Source organism: Leptodactylus fuscus, chromosome 2 (assembly GCF_031893055.1).
Source record: "Leptodactylus fuscus isolate aLepFus1 chromosome 2, aLepFus1.hap2, whole genome shotgun sequence".
Classification (NCBI taxonomy): domain Eukaryota; kingdom Metazoa; phylum Chordata; class Amphibia; order Anura; family Leptodactylidae; genus Leptodactylus; species Leptodactylus fuscus.
The window spans coordinates 213,078,857-213,092,383 of record NC_134266.1 but is presented as its reverse complement, the minus strand read 5'-3'; the positions used below and the strand labels follow the sequence as shown (position 1 = coordinate 213,092,383).

At 42.8% G+C, this 13,527-nt stretch overlaps 1 protein-coding gene across 1 annotated transcript in view; it reads left to right on the top strand.

Annotated features, from left to right (window-relative positions):
- TPT1 (tumor protein, translationally-controlled 1) overlaps positions 1–13,527 on the top strand; it is a 279,090-nt gene that overhangs the window by 5,051 nt on the left and 260,512 nt on the right. The gene's annotated exons all lie outside the window — the stretch shown is intronic.

Sequence of the window (13,527 nt, the reverse complement as noted above, 5' to 3'; positions counted from 1 at the left end):
TGGGTGGACAGCCTCCTTTCTATGCCTGACCATTCATAGGTGCTGTTTTGAGTACTTTTCGAATACCCAATTTCACAAGTCGTGTTTTTGTTCTGCCATTGCCACTTCCCCCAAAAAGGGACAGAGAGGGTTCATTAGGCACCAGTCTAGTCTTAAATGAGGTGCACCCTCTGCCAACTCCAGGCTTATGAAGAATTGCATCTTCATAAATCTGCCTCATAATTTTTTTTTTTTTGTAGTGTAAATGACCCAGATCTCTTAATGGATACGATGTGATAAACAAAGCTCTATATTACTCTTAAGTTCACACCTGCACTTGGGTTTCCATTCTTTGCTTCTGCTTGGCAACCCAAAAACACAATCTTAAAAAGCAGTTACCTGCATAAACGATAATGGGATCTACCAGGTTTTTTTTTTTTTTCCACCAGAAGCTGATTCAATAGAAGGAATCCCTGAACAAGCCAATTGTTGGTGTGACCTCAGACTTAGACATCAGAACAGAATGCTGCCATTTAAAGCATATTTTCCCTGAAAACAACCTTGGTGTTGCAACTGTTGCTGAACTATACCTCACACATGCAGACCTGCGTATCAGTTCCTGGAGCACCTGTACACTTGTAACTTCCAAATGTTGAAAGCTGCTGACTGTTGGTCTCAAGCAACGCCTCCTTTTTAATATGATATAATTCCATGGCAGACTGACAACTGTAGTCTAGAATATATGCCCATGTGGGGTACCTGAGATCACATCTGGTGAGCAAGATTGACTTCCCTCCACAGTGTATTTTGTTTCTGTACTTTATATTAAACCAAGAATGGAGAACAAACCATGAGTAGATTCCTGCATCAGCCACACATCTTAATATGCTCCAATGAAACATAACTTGAGATTCCTGGTAGAGATATAGGGCCTGTATGGATCAGAAATTACAATATGACTGATCTCCATAGTCTTGTAGCTTTTACAGGAAGGAAAACCCTGTTTGAAACCTTTCATGTAGATAGGACCCAAACCACCTATCTGTACAATGTAACTGGGTCACTCCATCTTAACTAATGCTGGGTTTGACTGTGTGCACCCCCTAGCTTCATATTGACTTCTTTTAGGGTAAGTTGACATGGTGGAAGCCTTGTCTGCCATGTGACTTTTTGCACATCAGCATCCCGTCACTGCATCCTGCTTCTGATTAAGCGTGGATGAGCGGGCCTAACCAGGAGTGAGGCTCCGTTCCCACGGAGTAACGTGCCGCTCATTTAGACACGTAAATGTGTCAGAGCAAGGTGCTTCAAAACAGATCCCATTGACTTCAATGAGTGCCAGCTTACATGTGCTACCGGCCGCTTAAAATCAATGGGAGGCTTTATAACCTATTGAGTTCAATGTGTAGAGTGCGTAAGCTGGCACCCATTGAAGTCAATGGGATATTTTTTGAAGCGCCTCGCTCCAATACGTGTTCACTAGAGATGAGCGAGTACTGTTCGGATCAGCCGATCCGAACAGCGCGCTCCATAGAAATGAATGGATGCACCTGGTACTTCCGCTTTGATGGCGGCCGGCCGCTTAACCCCCCGCGTGCCGGTTGCGTCCATTCATTTCTATGTGAGCATGCTGTTCGGATCGGCTGATCCCAACATTACTCGCTCATCTCTAGTGTTTACATGCCTAAATGAGTGGCGCATTACTCTGTGGGATCGGAGCCTGAGGCTCGAGCTGTGGACGCTACGCCTGTCTCGGCTGTGAAATCCGCCTGGAGATAGGGCACGTTGATTTTTCCCGCTTGCTTAAAAACAAATCGCTAGTGGGGGAAAAAACTGTGAGTGACTCCCATTGAAATGAATGGGAGTAAGTTTTGCAGGCAGATTCCACAACAAAATCCGCCTGCAAATAAACTGAACATACCCTTAAGCATCCTGGTATTTAAGTTATTATTATTTATATAGCACCATTAATTCCATGGTGCTTTACATTTGAAGTTACCTCGGCAAGTAAGAGATATGGCACTGGTTCAGGATGGGTTTATCTTCACACCTGTCCACAGAATAGGTAATTGTATGATCACCAGGGAAACTATTGGGGTTCCCACAATCACAAGAGTGGGGGTCCTCAGTCTCCTGTGTGAGTGGCGTAGTAGTACGTGTGTGACTATTGCTTTACTGACTGAGCACTGTACTTTGTGAATGTATGGACACTACTGCTATGTTCACAAAGGGAACTCCTTGCTTGAGTGGGTGCAAACCCCCCAACCTGATAATACATTTTAAAACATCTCCAGTGGGGATAGTAGATAATTGTTCATAGGAAAACCCCCTCACAATTTAACTTTCAATGTCCAGCTTAATTTTATGTATTGTTTTTATTGGAATAACCCAAGTCTAGGATTAGCAATGGCATCTAGGGACATAAAATTAGACTACTAGCCTCTGCTCACAACTTCGTCTGTGTGTTGTTGGCGTTCATGATACGCCTATATTCAGCAAATTGCTGCCGTCGATGGCTCTGGTGTTTTGGCAGCAATCTTGCATTATACTGTATATCAGCCATGCAAGCAGCCTGAATGGACAGTGAATATTCAATATGGCTACTAGTGTAAAAAAAACAAATTACACAAGTGAGTATTACTGGACTTGGGCTTCAGTCTATTCTTGTAAAACATTTCATGGGGGATCAATGGGAGGTGGCGGCAGTGACCAGTGTGCTGGACTTTACTCAACGATGCCTCTGTTCTCACTGATGGGGACTGACTGCTGTCCACAGGGGACGTGATCCAGCCTGAATAGACTCTTATACTGTTAATACAGGCCACATTGTGCTATGTGGGCACCTCTACATACAGTATACACATTCCATCTATATGCAAGCTACACAGGTTCACCCATGTTAAGGCTATAAATACATCCATAGAGTAATAGCCACTGGTACTGATTGTGCTGTGTTCCCCATGTTGTACGTGTGTGTGTGTGTATATATATATATATATATATATATATATATGTGTGGCTGTTTACGTGAAAAGGGCCCAGATCGTCGATCTGGGCCCTTTTATATGTCACTTTAATTCTAACGAAATCTGCACCAAAAGTGTACAAATTCTTAAAAGTCTCAACAAATTTGTAAACTTGACATATTTTTAAATAAAATTTTTGCATAAAACAAAATTGTGATTTTTTTACCCAAATATGTTTTGGACTATTTTCTCTATAATTAGTATCGACGATCTGGGCCCTTTTCACGTAAACAGCCACATATATACACTCACCGGCCACTTTATTAGGTACACCATGCTAGTAACGGGTTGGACCCCCTTTTGCCTTCAGAACTGCCTCAATTCTTCGTGGCATAGATTCAACAAGGTGCTGGAAGCATTCCTCAGAGATTTTGGTCCATATTGACATGATGGCATCACACAGTTGCCGCAGATTTGTCGGCTGCACATCCATGATGCGAATCTCCCGTTCCACCACATCCCAAAGATGCTCTATTGGATTGAGATCTGGTGACTGTGGAGGCCATTGGAGTACAGTGAACTCATTGTCATGTTCAAGAAACCAGTCTGAGATGATTCCAGCTTTATGACATGGCGCATTATCCTGCTGAAAGTAGCCATCAGATGTTGGGTACATTGTGGTCATAAAGGGATGGACATGGTCAGCAACAATACTCAGGTAGGCTTTGGCGTTGCAATGATGCTCAATTGGTACCAAGGGGCCCAAAGAGTGCCAAGAAAATATTCCCCACACCATGACACCACCACCAGCAGCCTGAACCGTTGATACAAGGCAGGATGGATCCATGCTTTCATGTTGTTGACGCCAAATTCTGACCCTACCATCCGAATGTCGCAGCAGAAATCGAGACTCATCAGACCAGGCAACGTTTTTTCAATCTTCAATTGTCCAATTTCGATGAGCTTGTGCAAATTGTAGCCTCAGTTTCCTGTTCTTAGCTGAAAGGAGTGGCACCCGGTGTGGTCTTCTGCTGCTGTAGCCCATCTGCCTCAAAGTACAACGTACTGTGCGTTCAGAGATGCTCTTCTGGCTACCTTGGTTGTAACGGGTGGCTATTTGAGTCACTGTTGCCTTTCTATCAGCTCGAACCAGTCTGGCCATTCTCCTCTGACCTCTGGCATCAACAACGCATTTCCGCCCACAGAACTGCCGCTCACTGGATGTTTGTTCTTTTTCGGACCATTCTCTGTAAACCCTAGAGATGGTTGTGCGTGAAAATCCCAGTAGATCAGCAGTTTCTGAAATACTCAGACCAGCCCTTCTGGCACCAACAACCATGCCACGTTCAAAGGCACTCAAATCACCTTTCTTCCCCATACTGATGCTCGGTTTGAACTGCAGGAGATTGTCTTGACCATGTCTACATGCCTAAATGCACTGAGTTGCTGCCATGTGATTGGCTGATTAGAAATTAAGTGTTAACGAGCAGTTGGACAGGTGTACCTAATAAAGTGGCCGGTGAGTGTGTAACCCCCTCACAGGAGTTACTAATGGTTATTTGGCCATATAAGTGCCTTACATGTTATGATAGTTTGTATATGTTGTCATGTTTATTCTGTATTCATTTGTGTAATGTTGTTAAGCTATTGTTCTCTGGTTTCACTTGTCCTAGTGAGCTGTGATCTCCATAGCAACACACACTATGGTGGATGGATCTGTAGCTGGAACAGGAAATAGTCATAGCAGGGAGAGGAAGTAGTATTCTGTAAGAGCCAGGGAAGGAGAAGCAAGGAGAAGGGTGGCAGTGGCCATCTTGTGTTTCAGACACTGTGCTGTGAGGATTGCCACAGCAGTAGCAGGACAGAGAAGCTGTGTGACAGCGCCCTGCATCACTATCAGTAAGAGGACAGGCTTATATCAGGCTGAGCAGAGCTATAACCCTGGCAGCCTGCACCGACCTCTACTAGGTAACTGAGCCCCTGCAGTAAACCAGAAGCTGGATCTGCAGCCATCTTAGACTCTCTGCTAATACATGGGAAGGTGTCAGCCAGCTACAAGCCACTGTGCCACAGCTCACTGCTACAGGACAAGTGACCAGCAGATGCCTGTTACAATAAAGCAGTGAGCACTTCTACTGATCCTGGCCTGGACATTGCCTTCCTTGCAGCTAAGCCCTGGGCTAAAGCTCTTTGTTGGAGTAGAGCACTGGCACCCACATCACCATCTCAGCCCAGGGACCAGCGGGTGTCTCAATACTCCAACTGGCGTCACAACTAACTGACTCTGCCTATTTCCCTGTGCACCTCTCCTGGGAGTTCTGGTGCCTATAAGGTCACCGTGACAGTCCAGCCTCCTGCACGGTTCTCCCGGGGTGGTCGCAAGTGTATATATATATATATATATATATATATATGGGTTTTCTTGGATATAAAATAGCATATCCTTAAGATGTGTAGATGCAACATATAGCAACTAATTTAAGGTTCAGCTGCAGTACCAGATATAGCCACATGGAGAGCAGTGAGGAGCCTGGTACGGTAGTGGATAATGATGATATATGTGTGTGGTGATGGGGAACCTTTGCAGATTGTGGAGTTAAAGAAGGTTGGTCTCTAAATAATAATACTGTAGGCACTATCATTGATAATCTGTCACATCTGTGTTGCACATTTAAGGTTTGCAAGTTTTTAAACTGTACTTGTGGCAAAAATTGTCCATATGTATTTATGTAGCTAGATCTATATTAGGATATATGAACAATATACAGAGAGGGGGTGTCCAGCTCTAGGCCACCCCTCCTTTCAGCTACTTGGATGCGTGGTATCGCAAGGTAACAATTCACCTTAATGGCCCACTATATATATATATATATATATATATATATATATACACTGTGTATGTATGTATATATATATATATACACACACACACAGTCCTATGAAAAAGTTTAGGCACCCCTATTAATCTTAATTTTTTTAGTTCTAAATATTTTGGTGTTTGCAACAGCCATTTCAGTTTGATATATCTAATAACTAGAGATGAGCGAACAGTGTTCTATCGAACTCATGTTCGATCGGATATTAGGCTGTTCGGCATGTTCGAATCGAATCGAACACCGCGTGGTAAAGTGCGCCATTACTCGATTCCCCTCCCACCTTCCCTGGCGCCTTTTTTGCTCCAATAACAGCGCTGGGTAGGTGGGACAGGAACTACGACACCGGTGACGTTGAAAAAAGTAGGCAAAACCCATTGGCTGCCGAAAACATGTGACCTCTAATTTAAAAGAACAGCGACGCCCAGCTTCGCGTCATTCTGAGCTTGCAATTCACCGAGGACGGAGGTTTCCGTCCAGCTAGCTAGGGCTTAGATTCTGGGTAGGCAGGGACAGGCTAGGATAGGAAGGAGAAGACAACCAACAGCTCTTGTAAGAGCTAAATTCCAGGGAGAAGCTTGTCAGTGTAACGTGGCACTGACGGGCTCAATCGCCGCAACCCAGCTTTCCCAGGATCCTGAATGGAATACACTGTCAGTGTATTCCCGTATACCCGATATATACCCCGATACCCGTTCCAACGGTGTGCCCCCCCACCTTCACCCCAGAAATACCCTGCAAGTCCCCTAGCAATAGAATTGGGGCTATATACACCCACAATTTTTACTACTGGTATACAGTGCCATTGTCTGACTGGGAATTCAAAGAATATATTGGGAATACAAATACCCTCATTTCTTGCTACTGCCATATAGTGCCAGTTTCTGACTGGTAATTCAAAGAATATATTGGGGTTACGTGCACCCACAATTTTTACTACTGGTATACAGTGCCATTGTCTGACTGGGAATTCAAAGAATATATTGGGAATACAAATACCCTCATTTCTTGCTACTGCCATATAGTGCCAGTGTCTGACTGGGAATTCAAAGAATATATTGGGGTTACGTGCACCCACAATTTTTACTACTGGTATACAGTGCCATTGTCTGACTGGGAATTCAAAGAGTATATTGGGAATACAAATACCCTCATTTCTTGCTACTGCCATATAGTGCCAGTTTCTGACTGGGAATTCAAAGAATATATTGGGGTTACGTGCACCCACAATTTTTACTACTGGTATACAGTGCCATTGTCTGACTGGGAATTCAAAGAGTATATTGGGAATACAAATACCCTCATTTCTTGCTACTGCCATATAGTGCCAGTGTCTGACTGGGAATTCAAAGAATATATTGGGGTTACGTGCACCCACAATTTTTACTACTGGTATACAGTGCCATTGTCTGACTGGGAATTCAAAGAGTATATTGGGAATACAAATACCCTCATTTCTTGCTACTGCCATATAGTGCCAGTTTCTGACTGGGAATTCAAAGAATATATTGGGGTTACGTGCACCCACAATTTTTACTACTGGTATACAGTGCCATTGTCTGACTGGGAATTCAAAGAATATATTGGGGTTATAAATACCCTCATTTCTTGCTACTGCCATATAGTGCCAGTTTCTGACTGGGAATTCAAAGAATATATTGGGGTTACGTGCACCCACAATTTTTACTACTGGTATACAGTGCCATTGTCTGACTGGGAATTCAAAGAATATATTGGGGTTATAAATACCCTCATTTCTTGCTACTGCCATATAGTGCCAGTTTCTGACTGGTAATTCAAAGAATATATTGGGGTTACGTGCACCCACAATTTTTACTACTGGTATACAGTGCCATTGTCTGACTGGGAATTCAAAGAGTATATTGGGAATACAAATACCCTCATTTCTTGCTACTGCCATATAGTGCCAGTGTCTGACTGGGAATTCAAAGAATATATTGGGGTTACGTGCACCCACAATTTTTACTACTGGTATACAGTGCCATTGTCTGACTGGGAATTCAAAGAGTATATTGGGAATACAAATACCCTCATTTCTTGCTACTGCCATATAGTGCCAGTTTCTGACTGGGAATTCAAAGAATATATTGGGGTTACGTGCACCCACAATTTTTACTACTGGTATACAGTGCCATTGTCTGACTGGGAATTCAAAGAGTATATTGGGAATACAAATACCCTCATTTCTTGCTACTGCCATATAGTGCCAGTGTCTGACTGGGAATTCAAAGAATATATTGGGGTTACGTGCACCCACAATTTTTACTACTGGTATACAGTGCCATTGTCTGACTGGGAATTCAAAGAGTATATTGGGAATACAAATACCCTCATTTCTTGCTACTGCCATATAGTGCCAGTTTCTGACTGGGAATTCAAAGAATATATTGGGGTTACGTGCACCCACAATTTTTACTACTGGTATACAGTGCCATTGTCTGACTGGGAATTCAAAGAATATATTGGGGTTATAAATACCCTCATTTCTTGCTACTGCCATATAGTGCCAGTTTCTGACTGGGAATTCAAAGAATATATTGGGGTTACGTGCACCCACAATTTTTACTACTGGTATACAGTGCCATTGTCTGACTGGGAATTCAAAGAATATATTGGGGTTATAAATACCCTCATTTCTTGCTACTGCCATATAGTGCCAGTTTCTGACTGGTAATTCAAAGAATATATTGGGGTTACGTGCACCCACAATTTTTACTACTGGTATACAGTGCCATTGTCTGACTGGGAATTCAAAGAATATATTGGGGTTATAAATACCCTCATTTCTTGCTACTGCCATATAGTGCCAGTTTCTGACTGGTAATTCAAAGAATATATTGGGGTTACGTGCACCCACAATTTTTACTACTGGTATACAGTGCCATTGTCTGACTGGGAATTCAAAGAGTATATTGGGAATACAAATACCCTCATTTCTTGCTACTGCCATATAGTGCCAGTGTCTGACTGGGAATTCAAAGAATATATTGGGGTTACGTGCACCCACAATTTTTACTACTGGTATACAGTGCCATTGTCTGACTGGGAATTCAAAGAGTATATTGGGAATACAAATACCCTCATTTCTTGCTACTGCCATATAGTGCCAGTTTCTGACTGGGAATTCAAAGAATATATTGGGGTTACGTGCACCCACAATTTTTACTACTGGTATACAGTGCCATTGTCTGACTGGGAATTCAAAGAGTATATTGGGAATACAAATACCCTCATTTCTTGCTACTGCCATATAGTGCCAGTGTCTGACTGGGAATTCAAAGAATATATTGGGGTTACGTGCACCCACAATTTTTACTACTGGTATACAGTGCCATTGTCTGACTGGGAATTCAAAGAGTATATTGGGAATACAAATACCCTCATTTCTTGCTACTGCCATATAGTGCCAGTTTCTGACTGGGAATTCAAAGAATATATTGGGGTTACGTGCACCCACAATTTTTACTACTGGTATACAGTGCCATTGTCTGACTGGGAATTCAAAGAGTATATTGGGAATACAAATACCCTCATTTCTTGCTACTGCCATATAGTGCCAGTGTCTGACTGGGAATTCAAAGAATATATTGGGGTTACGTGCACCCACAATTTTTACTACTGGTATACAGTGCCATTGTCTGACTGGGAATTCAAAGAGTATATTGGGAATACAAATACCCTCATTTCTTGCTACTGCCATATAGTGCCAGTTTCTGACTGGGAATTCAAAGAATATATTGGGGTTACGTGCACCCACAATTTTTACTACTGGTATACAGTGCCATTGTCTGACTGGGAATTCAAAGAGTATATTGGGAATACAAATACCCTCATTTCTTGCTACTGCCATATAGTGCCAGTGTCTGACTGGGAATTCAAAGAATATATTGGGGTTACGTGCACCCACAATTTTTACTACTGGTATACAGTGCCATTGTCTGACTGGGAATTCAAAGAGTATATTGGGAATACAAATACCCTCATTTCTTGCTACTGCCATATAGTGCCAGTTTCTGACTGGGAATTCAAAGAATATATTGGGGTTACGTGCACCCACAATTTTTACTACTGGTATACAGTGCCATTGTCTGACTGGGAATTCAAAGAGTATATTGGGAATACAAATACCCTCATTTCTTGCTACTGCCATATAGTGCCAGTGTCTGACTGGGAATTCAAAGAATATATTGGGGTTACGTGCACCCACAATTTTTACTACTGGTATACAGTGCCATTGTCTGACTGGGAATTCAAAGAGTATATTGGGAATACAAATACCCTCATTTCTTGCTACTGCCATATAGTGCCAGTTTCTGACTGGGAATTCAAAGAATATATTGGGGTTACGTGCACCCACAATTTTTACTACTGGTATACAGTGCCATTGTCTGACTGGGAATTCAAAGAGTATATTGGGAATACAAATACCCTCATTTCTTGCTACTGCCATATAGTGCCAGTGTCTGACTGGGAATTCAAAGAATATATTGGGGTTACGTGCACCCACAATTTTTACTACTGGTATACAGTGCCATTGTCTGACTGGGAATTCAAAGAGTATATTGGGAATACAAATACCCTCATTTCTTGCTACTGCCATATAGTGCCAGTTTCTGACTGGGAATTCAAAGAATATATTGGGGTTACGTGCACCCACAATTTTTACTACTGGTATACAGTGCCATTGTCTGACTGGGAATTCAAAGAGTATATTGGGAATACAAATACCCTCATTTCTTGCTACTGCCATATAGTGCCAGTGTCTGACTGGGAATTCAAAGAATATATTGGGGTTACGTGCACCCACAATTTTTACTACTGGTATACAGTGCCATTGTCTGACTGGGAATTCAAAGAGTATATTGGGAATACAAATACCCTCATTTCTTGCTACTGCCATATAGTGCCAGTTTCTGACTGGGAATTCAAAGAATATATTGGGGTTACGTGCACCCACAATTTTTACTACTGGTATACAGTGCCATTGTCTGACTGGGAATTCAAAGAATATATTGGGGTTATAAATACCCTCATTTCTTGCTACTGCCATATAGTGCCAGTTTCTGACTGGGAATTCAAAGAATATATTGGGGTTACGTGCACCCACAATTTTTACTACTGGTATACAGTGCCATTGTCTGACTGGGAATTCAAAGAATATATTGGGGTTATAAATACCCTCATTTCTTGCTACTGCCATATAGTGCCAGTTTCTGACTGGTAATTCAAAGAATATATTGGGGTTACGTGCACCCACAATTTTTACTACTGGTATACAGTGCCATTGTCTGACTGGGAATTCAAAGAATATATTGGGGTTATAAATACCCTCATTTCTTGCTACTGCCATATAGTGCCAGTTTCTGACTGGTAATTCAAAGAATATATTGGGGTTACGTGCACCCACAATTTTTACTACTGGTATACAGTGCCATTGTCTGACTGGGAATTCAAAGAGTATATTGGGAATACAAATACCCTCATTTCTTGCTACTGCCATATAGTGCCAGTGTCTGACTGGGAATTCAAAGAATATATTGGGGTTACGTGCACCCACAATTTTTACTACTGGTATACAGTGCCATTGTCTGACTGGGAATTCAAAGAGTATATTGGGAATACAAATACCCTCATTTCTTGCTACTGCCATATAGTGCCAGTTTCTGACTGGGAATTCAAAGAATATATTGGGGTTACGTGCACCCACAATTTTTACTACTGGTATACAGTGCCATTGTCTGACTGGGAATTCAAAGAGTATATTGGGAATACAAATACCCTCATTTCTTGCTACTGCCATATAGTGCCAGTGTCTGACTGGGAATTCAAAGAATATATTGGGGTTACGTGCACCCACAATTTTTACTACTGGTATACAGTGCCATTGTCTGACTGGGAATTCAAAGAGTATATTGGGAATACAAATACCCTCATTTCTTGCTACTGCCATATAGTGCCAGTTTCTGACTGGGAATTCAAAGAATATATTGGGGTTACGTGCACCCACAATTTTTACTACTGGTATACAGTGCCATTGTCTGACTGGGAATTCAAAGAGTATATTGGGAATACAAATACCCTCATTTCTTGCTACTGCCATATAGTGCCAGTGTCTGACTGGGAATTCAAAGAATATATTGGGGTTACGTGCACCCACAATTTTTACTACTGGTATACAGTGCCATTGTCTGACTGGGAATTCAAAGAGTATATTGGGAATACAAATACCCTCATTTCTTGCTACTGCCATATAGTGCCAGTTTCTGACTGGGAATTCAAAGAATATATTGGGGTTACGTGCACCCACAATTTTTACTACTGGTATACAGTGCCATTGTCTGACTGGGAATTCAAAGAGTATATTGGGAATACAAATACCCTCATTTCTTGCTACTGCCATATAGTGCCAGTGTCTGACTGGGAATTCAAAGAATATATTGGGGTTACGTGCACCCACAATTTTTACTACTGGTATACAGTGCCATTGTCTGACTGGGAATTCAAAGAGTATATTGGGAATACAAATACCCTCATTTCTTGCTACTGCCATATAGTGCCAGTTTCTGACTGGGAATTCAAAGAATATATTGGGGTTACGTGCACCCACAATTTTTACTACTGGTATACAGTGCCATTGTCTGACTGGGAATTCAAAGAGTATATTGGGAATACAAATACCCTCATTTCTTGCTACTGCCATATAGTGCCAGTGTCTGACTGGGAATTCAAAGAATATATTGGGGTTACGTGCACCCACAATTTTTACTACTGGTATACAGTGCCAATTTCTAACTAGGAATTCAAAATGCGCAAGGCTCCCGGAAAGGGACGTGGACGAGGCCGTGGGCGAGGTCGGGGGAATGGTTCTGGGGAGCAAGGTAGCAGTGAAGCCACAGGGCGTCCCGTGCCTACTCCTGTGGGGCAGCAAGCATTGCGCCACTCCACAGTGCCAGGGTTGCTTGCCACATTAACTAAACTGCAGGGTACAAACCTTAGTAGGCCCGAGAACCAGGAACAGGTCTTGCAATGGCTGTCAGAGAACGCTTACAGCACATTGTCCAGCAGCCAGTCAGACTCTGCCTCCTCTCCTCCTATTACCCAACAGTCTTGTCTTCCTTCCTCCCAAAATTCCGAAGCTTTACAGAACAATAACCCAAACTGTCCCTGCTCCCCAGAGCTGTTCTCCGCTCCTTTCATTGTCCCTCAACCTGCCTCTCCACGTCACGATTCCACGAACCTAACAGAGGAGCATCTGTATCCAGATGCTCAAACACTAGAGTCTCCTCCATCTCCGTTCGATTTGGTGGTGGATGACCAGCAACCCACCCTCATCGACGATGATGTGACGCAGTTGCCGTCAGGGCATCCAGTTGACCGGCGCATTGTGCGGGAGGAGGAGATGAGACAGGAGTTGGAAGAGGAAGTGGTGGATGATGAGGACACTGACCCGACCTGGACAGGGGGGATGTCAAGCGGGGAAAGTAGTGTGGATGTTGAGGCAGGTGCAGCACCAAAAAGGGTAGCTAGAGGCAGAGGCAGAGGTCAGCAGCTTAGGCGAAGCCAGGCCACACCCGGAATCTCCCAAGATGTTCCAGTTCGTACCCAGCCCCGAAAAACTCCCACCTCGAGGGCACGTTTCTCGAAGGTGTGGAGTTTTTTCAAGGAATGCGCCGAGGACAGATATAGTG